Source organism: Nycticebus coucang, chromosome 13, assembly GCF_027406575.1.
Source record: "Nycticebus coucang isolate mNycCou1 chromosome 13, mNycCou1.pri, whole genome shotgun sequence".
Lineage (NCBI taxonomy): Eukaryota > Metazoa > Chordata > Mammalia > Primates > Lorisidae > Nycticebus > Nycticebus coucang.
Genome location: NC_069792.1, coordinates 63,766,795 through 63,780,860, shown reverse-complemented (window position 1 = coordinate 63,780,860; position 14,066 = coordinate 63,766,795). Strand labels below are relative to the sequence as shown.

At 46.1% G+C, this 14,066-nt stretch overlaps 1 long non-coding RNA gene across 5 annotated transcripts in view; it reads right to left on the bottom strand.

Annotated features, from left to right (window-relative positions):
* LOC128563818 (uncharacterized) overlaps positions 1-9,348 on the bottom strand; it is a 51,526-nt gene extending 42,178 nt beyond the window's left edge. For 3 of the 5 annotated variants that reach the window (XR_008373895.1, XR_008373896.1, XR_008373898.1), the window contains exon 1: positions 9,141-9,301. This is a non-coding gene — a long non-coding RNA (uncharacterized LOC128563818). Of the gene's footprint in view, positions 1-9,140; positions 9,302-9,327 lie in introns of those variants that run through there. The other 2 variants (XR_008373897.1, XR_008373899.1) reach the window with 2 other exon arrangements.
* Between the last annotated feature and the right edge of the window lie 4,718 nt (positions 9,349-14,066).

Here is a 14,066-nt window from a genome sequence, read left to right as displayed (position 1 = left end):
TCCATTCTTGCATGAACTGTCTCCCTCTCTCCTCTCGTTCTGTTCTTTTATGATTGGGTTGGCTTTCCTGTCTCAAGGGAGATGTTTCCCAAAAGGAAACAGAAGGCTCAAGCCAGGAGAAGATGAGGGACTGACTCAAGGCTGCTGGGTAAAAAGACGAGCCTAAAACTATCAATGTCAGTTGCTTTCTGTTCATCTCACCTGGATGACGAGGACTGGTTTAAATTGCTGATGAGCCTTTCAGGGGCATGATGATTGAGGGACAGAGAGTAGGTCTGGAAGATCCTGCTCAAGACAATAGGGTAGCATTTGCCTTTGACCCTCTCAACAAATATTTAGTTAGCACAAACTCTCTGCCAAGCCCTGGCCTAATAGGTACAAGGAGACTCAAAAGGGAGAAAGACAGATCTTGCCCTCAATGGATTTCAAATTCTATAGGGGAGATATAATATGCACATACATCCTAAAAATACCACTACAAAGATTAAACCCAATTACTATTTCCTGAAAGGGAAGGAAATTCTAGCACGTGCTACAACATGGATAAACCTTGAGGACATTATGCTAGGTGCCATGAGCCGGTCACAAAAAGACAAACACTGGATCACTCCTCTTAGGAGGTCCCGAGAGGAGTCAAATTTATAGAAACAGAAAATTACATGGTGGTTGACCGGGTCTGAAGGGAGAGGGAAATGGGGAATTGCTGTTGATGGAAATGGAGTTTCAGTTTTGCGAGATGAAAAAATTTTGGAGATTGGTTGCACAACAAGGTGACCATACTTAACGCTACTGAACTATAGGTTTTAAAACGTTTAAGGTGGTAAGTTTTCTGTTATGTGGATTTTACCACAATTAAAAATAATTTTTTTTACTACTATTGACCTGCAGAAGGTGAAGCACTCGTCTGTCTCACTGGGGGCATGGAAGAAGGCTTCACAGAGGAGGGGGCATTTGAACTGAACCATGTAGAACAGATGGGCTAAAGATGGGCAGAGAAGGGCATTCCAGGTGAACAAAGCAGCGGGAGCAAAGGCACATCTTTTAAAAAATTATCTAGAGATTTCTCTCTTCCATGGCTCCAACCCTTAACTGAAAACATTTTTCCAGTGATCAAACTGCTGGAGACTGTGTTTGTGACTCTCAGGCGACATCCCAGCAAGGCACGGCTCTCCCGCCTTCTCCCTCTCTTCATCTCTTCCCTGCCTGTGGCTGCCTCTTCCTGCCTCTTGTTCTCTCTCTCCCTGGGGTCTTTTGAACCTTCTGAAATGAAACCCTTGACAAAGATTTGCTTTCAGCCCAGGAGCAGGTTTCCTTAAGGTCTCTTTAACAACAGCAAACACCCTGAGGCTCTCACACCTTTATTAACAGACCTTATTTTGCTGTTCCTTTTCCTCCTTGGATACCAGAAGCTTAAGAAGAAATTACCTCATGACCCACAACAGGCAGGTCCCAATTGTAAAATCAGCCCTTTTGACAGACACTGCACTGCCAATTCTTCCTGATACTCGGCAGCTTCGCAGAGCAGCCTCTGACGGGGAAAAGGGAAGAGATTTCAATTTATACTTAATGTTCGAGCGGAAGTCAAGAGGAGGGTGGCCTCAGCAGAAAATTTCTTCATTTTTGGAAGAATTATTAAAGTCAGACTTATTATTCTCCGTGTGAATCAGCAGGCCTTAAGGCAAGAATCCTGCTCTCTCTGCAAAAAATGGTCACCAGGCTTCAGGGAGCCCCGGCCTCTGCACATCCCCAAATGCAGCCTTTCTCCCGGCAGCCCACATGCAGCTGGGGCTGGGGGTAAAAGGTTGAGGGAAGCAGGGTAGACGGCATGCAGCTCCCGCTTCAAGGACCCCAGAGTGCAAGGTACCTGTGGTGGGAATGTACAAAATGTGCTTATCAGAGAGAATCAAGCCGGCCCGCAGAGAAACTGCAGCTTCACTCTGTGCAGTGTGATCTGGAGAGGCTGCTGGATCTCCAGTTACAAAATTGCCTTGTGTTGGGTTTTCTGTCTCTTTGTCCTGTCCTTACCTTTCAATCATCACCTCTAGTTCTGGGTGAGGACCCTTGCCTTTTTCATGTTCAGTAGTGCCAAGTCCTGGAAATAGTAGAAGGAGCATTGCCATAGGCCCTGACTCCTCTTCACGAAGTCTTCTCCACGCTGGATAATTCACGTCACCCTTTTCTTAATTCCTCCAGCTCAGTCTAGACGGCTTTCAGGCAATCAAATGTTACCGTGAAGGCAGAGCTCAGTGTGGATCTGGGAGCCAGTCTGACCTTTGCTTTGTTGGCATCAATCACTTGGAAGTTAAGGGGGAAACAATCTAATTTATAGACCACACTATTTCCTTTGTGTCTTTCAATTGCACTAAAAATTACAGCAAGAAAATCGTGGCATCGCGGCATCGTGAAGAATTTCAGGTGTCATCTTGGCTAAGCACAGTGTGAGGCGAGAGTCCTCTACGCACATCCCAGCTGGCTTTTGCTGGCTCAAATAATCAGACATTTTGCCTGATGGAAGAATGCACTTCTTTTGTGAGTGAAATTAACTGTCAGGAAACTCTTAGACTAAATGACAATGAAAGTTGACCTATTTCATAGCGCCCACCTATAGACACGAATGGCATATGTGCCTACGATACCTCAGTTGACTGACCAACTGGCTGGCTGGATGAATGAACAAAGTAATGATGAAATAGAGTCAACTGGAAAGGAGCATCAAATTTAAGGAGAGAAAGTAATGGCAATGGCGAGAGGATAGCAGGAAAGAGAGAGAGAGCAATTTTTTCTAAAGACAAGACTTTTTGTTTTCTGGGTAAAAAATGGGGAGAAGGGGTCCCGATTGTTCCAGCATGTGTTTTTATTTTTTAACATCTCTAAATAAATCTACAAACACTATAACAACAGCCACAAGACCAATGATCCAATTTATAAGCAAGTCAGATTTGACAAATAAATACATTTATGAAATGAATTTTGATTAGCGTAAAGGTTCCTAAAGATGAATATATCCCAAGTTGCTTTCTCATGATTTTTGTCTGCCTCTGTCTCTCTCTCTCTCACACACACACACACACACACACACACACATAATATACACACATGTACACACCCAGAGCTTACAAATCATTGCTTCCTGGCCTCCTCTGAGTGGGCTAACAGTTCAAGTACCCTCTCACTTTGCCTGTCATGCCTCAGCCACTTAGAACGGCAAAGGCCCTCCCTGGCCTCCTCCCCACTCCACTCCCACACACCATCTACAGCTCCATACTCTGGCGGAGTTGCTAGCGGGGGGAGCCCCTCCCAGGCAGCAGACAGGCAGGCACACACACATTGCCAAGCATCCTTCTGGCTGTGTGGGAGGGTGGAAGAGAATTCCCGGGGTGCAAGCTGTAAGTGCTCCCCTAAATCTCCAGATAAGGATGTCTCGTGCTGCCTTTCAGGGCTTCACTTGGTGGTCCTGGACTTGGGCTCAAATAATCAGATGTTCTCTTTCCTCTCTCCTTCCCACCCCCTCAAATACCCTAGAAATAGTATCTCACCATCAGATCCCACCATATACTCTCTCCCCCATAAATAGGACAGAGAGCTTCACCAATCTGCCTGATGCCTGAGTCCTCCCTGCAGGAGCCTGTCCTCGGGGACATCCCTTCAGGGGGGCACCAGAAAGCAGGAAGCACATCTGCAAAGGCACAGAGGTGGGCACTGAAAATGCCACTGTATTTCCCAGATAGGTAGGATTGCACCATGGCCCCCCATTCCAACCCCTGCCCCCAGTATCTGGGATTGAGATGTCATGTCCACCAGCTCAAGCGAGATGGATAGCAGGGAACCACGCACCATTTGGGGGCAGCAAGGATAGCTAATCCACGCACTGCCAGGCAGAGCCCCACCGGTTTGGTAACCCAGCTAAAAACAGACTTTTGGATTTTAGGCTTCTATTTTGCACGTAACTGTAGCTATAACTCATCTTGAATCTACTAGATCTTCTCTGTCAGATCAAATGCTACGGGATATTTTTCACGTTGCTTATTTCTACACTCAGTGATTATTCTGTCTGTCCCTCCACCTGGGCCAGGAGCTCCATGAGGGCAGGTCATATTCCTCCTGACACAGACTCCGGTGCACAGAAAATGCTTGACAACGACATGTGCAGTGGGATTCCCACTTGCCTCTGTCCCTTCCACTGAGCCAAGCCATTTATCCTCAGTGAAGGAAGCCTGGCCCTCCATGAGGAAGCTTCCAATGTCTGGCTGGGTTTTATTCAAGAGTCTGGTGAGAGAGACACAAAGAAGAGATTAGGATATGTATAGAATCCTCTCCAGGTCTGTCTGGCTCCAAAGCCAGTGCTCTGTGTCTTTAGGTCAGTTTCAGTAATTCTATGTTGAGCTAGAGCCAGCGGTGAGCTGGAGTTTTATTTACAAACACCTATTGTTATAATAATTTTCAGGAATTTTGCAAGCCAGCTGACATCATGTTGTTAGGTTCAAATCAGATATGGTGAGAGTATTTACAATACTAAAATTGGCAAATAATACAATTAAATATATACATTTTAGAAATTCCTTTCCAAGTTCAAAGTTCATCTCTGGGCCCAAAGGGGACATTCTCATACTACCTTTGGAGTGAGCATCTGTCTAGTGCCCACCAGATGTCTGAGCCTAGCAAAAGACGCTGCCAAAAGTCATGGGCTTTGGTCGAGTCCTTCTTAATGTACACCAGGGACCTCTGGGCTCCATCTAGGTACGTGGAGCTCCCCATGGGCAAGAAAAAAAGTCTCCTCTGCTTTTGATCTTATGTAGCTCAGCTCAAGACAAAGAGCAAGTGTGTGCTAACTGACTCAGAAATGAAGCAATTCCTCCCTCCAGGCCTGCCTTATCCAGGACAGGGAAGAAGGGTTTGGGGAGAGCACCCTTCACCTTTCAGTCACCCTTCATTTGCTTGTGGATTATCCCCAACAAAGAAAGGAGGGTGGAAGTCTATTCCCATGGGACGGGTGGTAATCTAGGGAGTCATGCCCATGAGCACACCTTCTTGTGGGGCTGTCCTCATCGCTCTTGGCCTGAGACAGCCCCAGCCTGAAAACATCCAGTATTTCAGACATCAGATCTGATGGCTGTGACCACTGAAATAAAAGGCACTGGTGCATTTTTAAGAAACAAATTACTGCAGTCAAAGCAGCATCTGCACTCAGAACTCTAACCCCATGTGTTTTTTTGTTTGGGTTTTATTTATTGTTTTTTCCAGATTTTGGGAGAGTTCTTCAGAAAAAGAAAGGAGAAAGATTTGCTTGGGCTTCAACCAGGAATCAGGACACAAGCCAGTCAGAGGGACGCTGAGGTCTGGCATCCAGAAGAGGAACCTCAAGAAATCAGTTAACTTCTCTAAGCCATGCGGGTCCTTGCAAAAAGAGCAGTTTCCAAAGTTAACGACATCTCCAAGAGCTTGCCTGACAGTGTAGCCAAAGTCCAACACAAAAATGCATTTGAAATTTTAAGGCAACCACTTAGATCATTTTACTTCAAAGTGGAAATAAGTGACCTTGGGCGACAACATCTCCAGCATAGTGGAAGGATTTAAGTGCACATGCTATTGTTAATATCCAATCTGCTACCAGTGGCCAAGAGAGCAAAACAATTCCTCCTTTCGACTTTCCTCGGCCTCCTCCCCTGACAGAATCATCCAGAGCTGAGCAATTTAGACTTAAAAATGATAGCTATTCCCCATCGTCTCCCAGGAAAATGCCACTTTCCAGAGCTGCAGCCCCCCACTCTCCACCCTGCCAGCTGCAGAGCATGACGTGTAGCAGAGACGGTGCGAACCACTCATGTTGTTAGAAATTAAACTAACGCAGTCAGGCACCACTCTGCCTTTGACTCAGCTAGGGCGACAGGAGCCAGGTGCTCTTTGACGTCCAGGTGACTCAGGCTGCAAGTGCCTGTAGAGGGCTGAGCTTCCCTGAGCGTCAGGCCTCAGGTATGTGAGCAGCCCTCAAAAGCACCTTGTGTGGTGGCTCTCGGCCCTGGGAGAGCATTCTCAAGACACACTTTCCCCTCCTCTGTGTATACACCTGGCAGGTGTGCCCCATTTATCCTTCCGACATGTGTTAGGGTGATGAGCCATCTATTCTCGGGGATGAATTCAATATCTGCGGCATTTCTCAACTTTTTTTTTGTTTTAAGTTTTCAGAGGTGTTATTTGCCTTCTTCACACATGTGAATGTGAAGTTTCCACCTTCCAAGCTAACTTCTCTTCCTCAGCAACGTTTACCATCGCATTTTTTTGAGGGACATGATTGAACTTTTGGACTTTTGAATTGAAGTCTTTTACCAAGATAATCTGGGAGAAGCAGAACAGGGTCCCCCTCTGTTGCCCAGGCTGGAGTGCAGCGGTGTCACCATCACTCAGCGGCAACCTCAAACTCCTGCACTCAAGCCATCTTCCCACCTCAATCTCCTGAGTAGCTTAGACTACAGGCATGTGCCACCATCCCTGGCTAATTTTTCCATTTTTTTGTAGAGACAGGGGTCTAACTGAGTTGCCCAGGCTTGTTTCAAATTCCTGGCCTCAAGCAGTCCTCCCACCTCGGCCTCCCAAAGTGCTGGGATTACGGGCATGAGCCACCATGCCCAGGTCTGAGATGATTTTTGTAAAAAATTTATTCTATTTCTCACTGTCAACTTGAATAAGTAACATTGTACTTTTACTATGAATTTGTATTCCATATCCAACACATAATGTATTTTGCCATAAGTATATGTTTCTGCCTAATTTCAGCCTTCAAAAACTCAAATTAAGTTGTTTATTATGATCTATAATGTGTTCAGGCTATGTATTAGAAGGGAAATCAAAGAAGATAAACACTGCATTATTAGGCTCAAGTAATGTAAACTCTTGTTGAGAGAATTTTACTAAAGAGCGTTGAATTCAGTATTAGATGAGTGGCGTACATTATCAGCCCACGCACCTGTTTATAACCCTGATATCTCCAAAACTAGGGTTCCTGCCAAAGAACTGGCCTGCCTTTGAAGGTCATGGCAGCCAGATTCTTAACTGGCAACTATTTCAGAAACAGGGCTAGAATGAGCTCCAGCAGGACACTTTAAAAAACTTTAAAGAATCTTGTGGAAAACATTAACTGATCCTTTTACCAGACCCTACGTTGAGAGGCTCTGGCCCCTGCATTTCCAGCATAAGATGACAGAGAGAGACATCTGGCTCACAGAAAATGCAGAAGCTTCGCTCATCTCACAACGTGTCCCATGCCATGGCAGTGAGGCTCTGAACATCTCTCACCAGGTCAAAACTCACATAAATCACAAGAGGGTGTCTACCTCTCATTCTCATCTCGACACTGTACAGTTCACATTTCCCGGTAGGTAACAGGCACATTAATAGAGAGAGAGGAAAGAGCGAGTTGTGTCCTTAATACAACCTTGAACGTTGTCCTCCCAAGAGGTCTCAGCGTCTTTGTACACAATGGTATAATGGATCTGAGCCTTCCCTGCAATCATGTTCAGCCAATCACATGAATTCCAAATTATGGAAATGCAGTTCATGAAATCTATGCGGGTAGGGAAAGCTAAACATTTTATGGTGAGAACAGATTATTATCCTGCTAACTAGATGATAAGACTTAGGGTATCTGATACTGAAGCAAAGGAAAATATTAATCAAAATAATTTTGAATCCATACCCTTTCTTCTAAGTGAGGAGTTCAGAGGAAGCCCCCTGTTTCCATTTGAAGCCAATGTCAACTCACTGACTTATGCATTCTCCTCAAGATTCCAGTAGCTCTGTCTATAATCTGAGTGACATTGGCCAAATTGTTTAACCTTTGGTGCTGTTTCGCTCACCCTTAAAATGAGCTGTGATCCCTAGGTTCTCCTCTTGCTATTTAAATCTAAAACTCTGTGGCTATGCTGCAAAGATAGACTTGCCCTCAATTAAATTATTTAGGGAATAATTTTGTAGGCATTAACTTTCAAGAAATACACAGAGCCACAAACTGTAGGCAGAGACAATCGTTCTCCAGGAAATCTGAAAGGAGTCTTCTAGAATGGCCAGGGCGATCCACTCACACCAGCCTCTTCAGTTACACTTAACCCAGAAATAGCCACACCATTCTCAAGGATGAATTGCTCCAAAAAGGCAGGGTAATTGGAACGCAGCACTGTTAGGCACAGCTGGAGGGAATTTCAAGAACCAAAGGCCCCGATGACAAGCTGACACTAGACTGCCATGCTGTCAGCACATTATTCTTGCAACAATTGGGACACCAGTTGTTCTCCAAACCTAGGCTTGTCCTGGCCCCACAGATTTTGAAGATGCTGTTGGAAGAAGAGGCCGAGTGAGAGGAGGGTGGGGTCCATGAGTGCGGAGTCACAAGCTACCTCTGCACCTCCTCAGTCCCCGAATGAGGCATTGTTTCTGCAACTGGTAATCAGCGCTTCTCACTGTCACATACCGTTTGGGCTTCCCCTGCCCTGCCTGCTGGGCCTGTGGGGTGTGTACAATATGTTGAAACAATGCTGGGCTCCAGAAGATGGCTCACACCAACAGCAGACTGCGCCCAGATGCTGCCCTGGCCTTAGGCACATTGGGAGTTCTGCTATGTCAGGGACCCCAGGAGAGGTGGCAAGCGGGCAGGGCTGCCCAGAGAGGATGGTGTGGCATGGGATTGGGACACGCCAGGTGGTATGCACTTTTTTGCTTGTATCTTTGAGGGGTGAGAGCCAAGTATGCGGCAGCTCCTGGCTCTCTGGCTCAGTGACCCGGCATTACCAGGGCGTTCATGACTTGCTCTGTCATGAACAGGGGAATTGGGGAACTGCCTCCATTCGGCAGGCAGATGCCAACACTGCTCACCTTGGATGTAGAGATTCTGTCCTGTTCCCCCGTTAGAGGACAGTGGCACCTAGGGCAGACATATACACCCTAGACACCTTCTCTCCACCCAACCCCTGCTGGTGACTGCCAAACACCAGGTACCCCATGTCAGAAAATACCCCACTTTCTGCCAGTGGCAATAATGGATGTGGCCAGCCCTACAAGTGCTGAAGAAAGGGAGCTCATTTAGCATTATTGGGGTGCCATTTGGTGTGCACCCGGGGAACCCAGCCCCCGCCAGGCAGCACAAGACCTACCCCTGGATCTCATTCCTCATCAGCTTCCTGGTGACTCCACACCACCTCAGACAATCCTGAACAGGAATGGAACATGCCAGTCCATGAGCTGCAGTCCCCCCTGCAGGAAAAGGCAGGGTGGGTGGGGCGCCCTCCCAGGAGGCTCGCCAAGGAACACCTGTTCTGAGAAATGGTGTAGATGACTCACCAAGTGGCACTCTTCCCTCCGACTCAGCCCTGATTCCGTGTCTGGCCTACCGGCAGGAGCTTAAACCAGTCAATCACAGGGGTGGCTCTTGAGTGAATCATAAACCCGGAGGCTGACTGTTTATACTCCTAAGGGACCCAAGGCTTTCTCAGAAGAAAGCAAGGTGGAATAAATTTCTATTTGTTCTTCCTCCTCTTGACTTCCATTTATAAGCCTGTGGTGATCATGGGATCACTGCTTCTAAAACTACTGCTAGAAGTTTCTGAACCTCATGAAACAAGAATTAATTTGAGAAGGATACACAGTTTATCAATGCAGATGATCAAATTAGGAAGCCAATAGTCTACAATAATGCCGCTCAAAATGGTTGCCACTAGCCACATTAATTAAAATTTAAAATTATCCTCCAGCACCATGGACATTTCCAAAGCTCAGTAGCCACACGGCTGGTGGCTGTTGTATCAGACATCTTCATCACTGCAGAAATTTCTATTGGACAGAGGTGATCTACATATATAGAGATCCACTCAACCACACATTCATTCATTTATTCAACAAGTATTTATGGAGAGTAGGCCATGTGTTGGTGACTGCAGTTGAACAAAGGTGGCAAACAGGTGTTCCTGTCTTCTAGGACTTTGTAACTGGCTGGGACTTCATATGTGTAATCAAAGGTACAGAGCTCTCTCATTTTGGAAATAAAACAAGCTACACACAACAGACTCTTATAAAAGGTCAGCTTCAGGGAAGCAGAGTAGCGAACTGAGTCAGTCTCGCTGGACTTGAACTTATTCATTGTCCATTTGGCATGTGCTTGAAGAAGTATGGACGGTAAGTTAGCTTAGACTTGAGGGACAGATGTCACAGACACAGAGCAACAAGGCCGAAAGAAGGGCAGCCCAGACCCAACCTCTCCTAGGAGAATTTCTGGTTGAGTGTGCTCAAGGGGTAATTTTGTGCACACCACTTTTGTGCACCAATTTTGTGCACAGAATTGGCCCTCTTCTGGGGTGATCACATCCCAACCCCAGGGCCTGCTAGGCAGATTTTGCCATTCACCTCCTGGAACTCTGGGACACTGTGCTTTCCACCACACTTCTGAGAAAGTGGTGAGCAACTAGCTGGCTCCTTCTCCGGCACAGCTGCTCCATGTCTGAAGGATTTTTACTGAGTCATTTTAAATGTTTCTAGAAGGTGTTTAAATTGGTCAACTACATCTGATATGCGGGATGTTCGGAGTCTGGAAAAGGGATCACAAAGCAGAAGAGGATGTCCAGCTCTCACAGAATTCCTCAGCCAGGTCATCTAATGTGGCGGATGCCCCGGTAAGGAAGATACAAAAAAAAAAAACCCAGCATAGAGACGCCACCTGAACAAGATGACTGGCACAAGAAAGAAGCACATAGAAAAATGCAGACACCAGGGTCCCCTGGAAGACCAGGGGCAATTTTCAACCTTGTGAGCATCATAACGACTTACAGTTGGGCGATACGCAGCTGCTGCCCTCTGAAGACGTTCATGAATTTGTTTGGGAGGATGTTTTTTAACACCTGTGGGTCTCTGGACATGATTTATAAGTCATAAGGCCAGGTGCTGGGCTCTTCCGGGCAGTCAGGCTATGGAAGAACTACTCTGAAAGAAATGCTATGGGAGCAAGTAATTAATTTTTTTGATGTAGGCCAAGGCAAGTGGATTGCCTGAGCTCAGGAGTTTAAGACCAGGCTGAGCAAGAGTGAGACCCCATCTCTACTAAAAATAGAAAAGTTAGTCAGGAGTTGTGGTGGGAGGCTAAAGCAAGAGGATCACTTGAGCCCAAGAGTTTGAGGTTGTGAGCTATGATGCCACGGCACTCTACCCCGGGCACAGAGTGAGACTCTGTCTCAAACAAATAAATAAACTTTGAATGTAATGTTTTGAATAGAGTCCATAGGTGCACAATTTAAACCCAAGGGAATGTGTATGAAAAGGTTCACGGTGAAAAGTCTCCTCATTTCCCATCCCCTATCTGCCTGGTTCCTACTCGTTTAATGACATGTCGGGGAAGTCTTGGAATGCTTCCCTTGTTGGTACAGAGCACAGCTCCATTCTTTTTTATAGCTGCACAGTATTTTATTATATGATTGGACCAGAATCTATTCAATGGTATCCTATGGATGGATACTTAGCTGCTTCCTTTTACCCTTATAACAATGCTGTAATTAATGATCTTGAGTATACACTCTTTCACATATATACAGTCTGTCTCTAGAGCACATCTCAGAAAAAGAAGAGTGGGATTGCTGGACAAGCATTTACAGTTTGAGTTGATGCTGCCAAATTGCTTTCCATGGGAGTTGTGCTTATTTACGCTTCTACTAGCAATGTCTGAGAGTGACAATGTGTTACATATTCATGGATTTTTGTCAATATAATAAGTTAAAATGGTAGCTCAGTAGAGAATTGATTTGTTATTCTCTTATTTGAGTGAGGTCAAGTATCTTTTATATATTTGAGTCTGTTGTATTTTCTTTTCTGTGGATGACTAATCATACTTTTTGTTCATTCTTCTACGGGGTTATAACAATCAATTTCTTGTTAATATTTCTCATCAACTTTCTTATCAATTACAAGACTAGTTCTTTGGGATCAGAGGAACAGTTAATATAAACACAGAGCTAATGAGTAACTCTCTTGTCCAAAGATGTTTTTTGATGACTCCCCATAAAATTCTTTGTAAGACAAGGCCTTTCTACCCCACCCCCCAGGGCCCCACCCCATCCCAGGTCACACCAGGTTTCTGGCTGTCCCTTTTTCATTCATTCTCTTCCTTGGGGCCTTTGTGTTGGCTCTTTCCTCTTCCTGGAATGAGGTTTTCCCTTTCGCCTCCTGGTAAATTCCTGTTCACTTTCTTCAAGCCTATGGCATCTTCTCATTAGAAAGAGCAAGTGAGGACAGAGGAGAGTGACCATTTAAAACTGTGAGTCTTTTCTCCAAATTACAGCGAGAGAAATCCAGGCTAGCCAAGTAACTGTGAAGCAGTGGACGTTGAGAAGTTGGGGTGGGGGGTTCAGTGGGAGACCTTGCAGGGAGCAGATGTAAAGCCTGGGGGAAGGTGAGACTGAGTGAGGGAACCTCTGCAGGAAGAAGTTGTAAGGGATGGCCTAGGGGCTGCAAATTTGGATGGGATGCGAGGCCTGGGTGAATGCATTCAGAGGGGACTAGAGGCCTGGGTGAATGCATTCAGTGGGGACCAGAGGACAGAGAATAGAGCACTAAAAAGGACAGGATATGAGAAGAGGAGACTCAGGATTTGGCCTATAGCATTTTTCAGGGGTTATAAGGAAAGGATTTCAACTGGAAACCTAGGGACCCTGACCTCAAAATTCCCTGCTCGTCCAGGAGAGAAAGAGTGAGCGATATCTCAGCCTTTGACAAGGAAATAATAAGGTAAAATAGGAAGAAAGACAGAAAACACCAAGAATCTGGGCTTAGAGCAGCCAGAGATGGTGAGAGAAATTGAAAAGCCTGCAAAGAGCTTCATGAGATGCCCTAAACCACACAGTGGGCCTACCACTTGTGCCAAAAAGGTGTGTCCCCAGGCTCACCACAGTGTAGGAAGAGCATTGCATGCCTTTTCTGGTGGCCTTCTGAGTGTGCTACATTCCAGACAAACAAGTTATGAGATCAGTGGGTACTACTAGGAAAGGAGAGGGCAGAGGCTAAAACCCAGGGTTTAGCTTTTACAGAGGAGTATCCTGGTCTAATCTCCTGAGTGATACCAGCAACTACCCAGAGAAGTCCTAAGAGCTCAGAGGAACCTTCTAGTTGAGGGCTGGCCCTGGGGGCAGCTGTTCAACAAACCCTCCTCTGAGGTCCCCTATACATCCTTTCTCATGTATTTATTCAATACCCACTTCTTGAGTATCTGCTTCCTGCCTGGCACTGTGCTAGGGACTGAGATATCCTGGTGAGTAAGGAGTGGAATCTGCACCCCCTGCTCTAGTCCAGCGGGAGAGAAGGACCCATAGACAGTGTGCTTGGATGGGAGCAAACATCAGGCCTTGTGGAGGTGCAGAGAGAGGGGCCTGGTCCACATTTAGGGTGTCAGGAACGGGTTCCTAGAAAACATGACTCCTAAGCTGACTGGGATCCCTTGGAGAATGGCCTACCCATGGAAGGTCCCCAAGAGTGTTTGAGCCAGGAGGGCAGTAGAGAACTCTCCTGCCGTGAGTGAGCAAGGTTGAAACAAGACCAGCAGCCTCCAGTTCACACGCTGGACTTCCAAATGAAGAAGGAAATCTTAGAAAAACCAAACCAAGAGACAAACGCTTCCTTCCTCCTAATTGTTCTGACCCAGACAGTTAAATTCCTGCACAACTTACACCTTAAAAGTGATGCATGTACAAATTCCAAGCCAAGCATAGACGCCACGCCTGATCCCATCCATTCTCCTTCTGTTGCTGACTTTTGTATTAACTCTTAGCTGAGAGTCAGAATTTGCTGATACCATCTTCTGTTCTAACTCTTTTTCCTTTTTCCAACTCTTTAAGGATTTCTGATCTGCCAAGCAGCCTTATTCAATATTTATACAGTCTGGACACAGCAAGTCTTCTTTGCTCTGCAGCACATAAGGACTGGAAATCACCAAAGCTCGGCCCTCAGCAATGTTCTGCGGGCTGCAGTTCTGCACATTTGCCCCTCCCCCGGGGAGCCCTAAACGGTGGCCTTTCTTTCTGCAGAGGCTTTGCTTCCACTGAGCA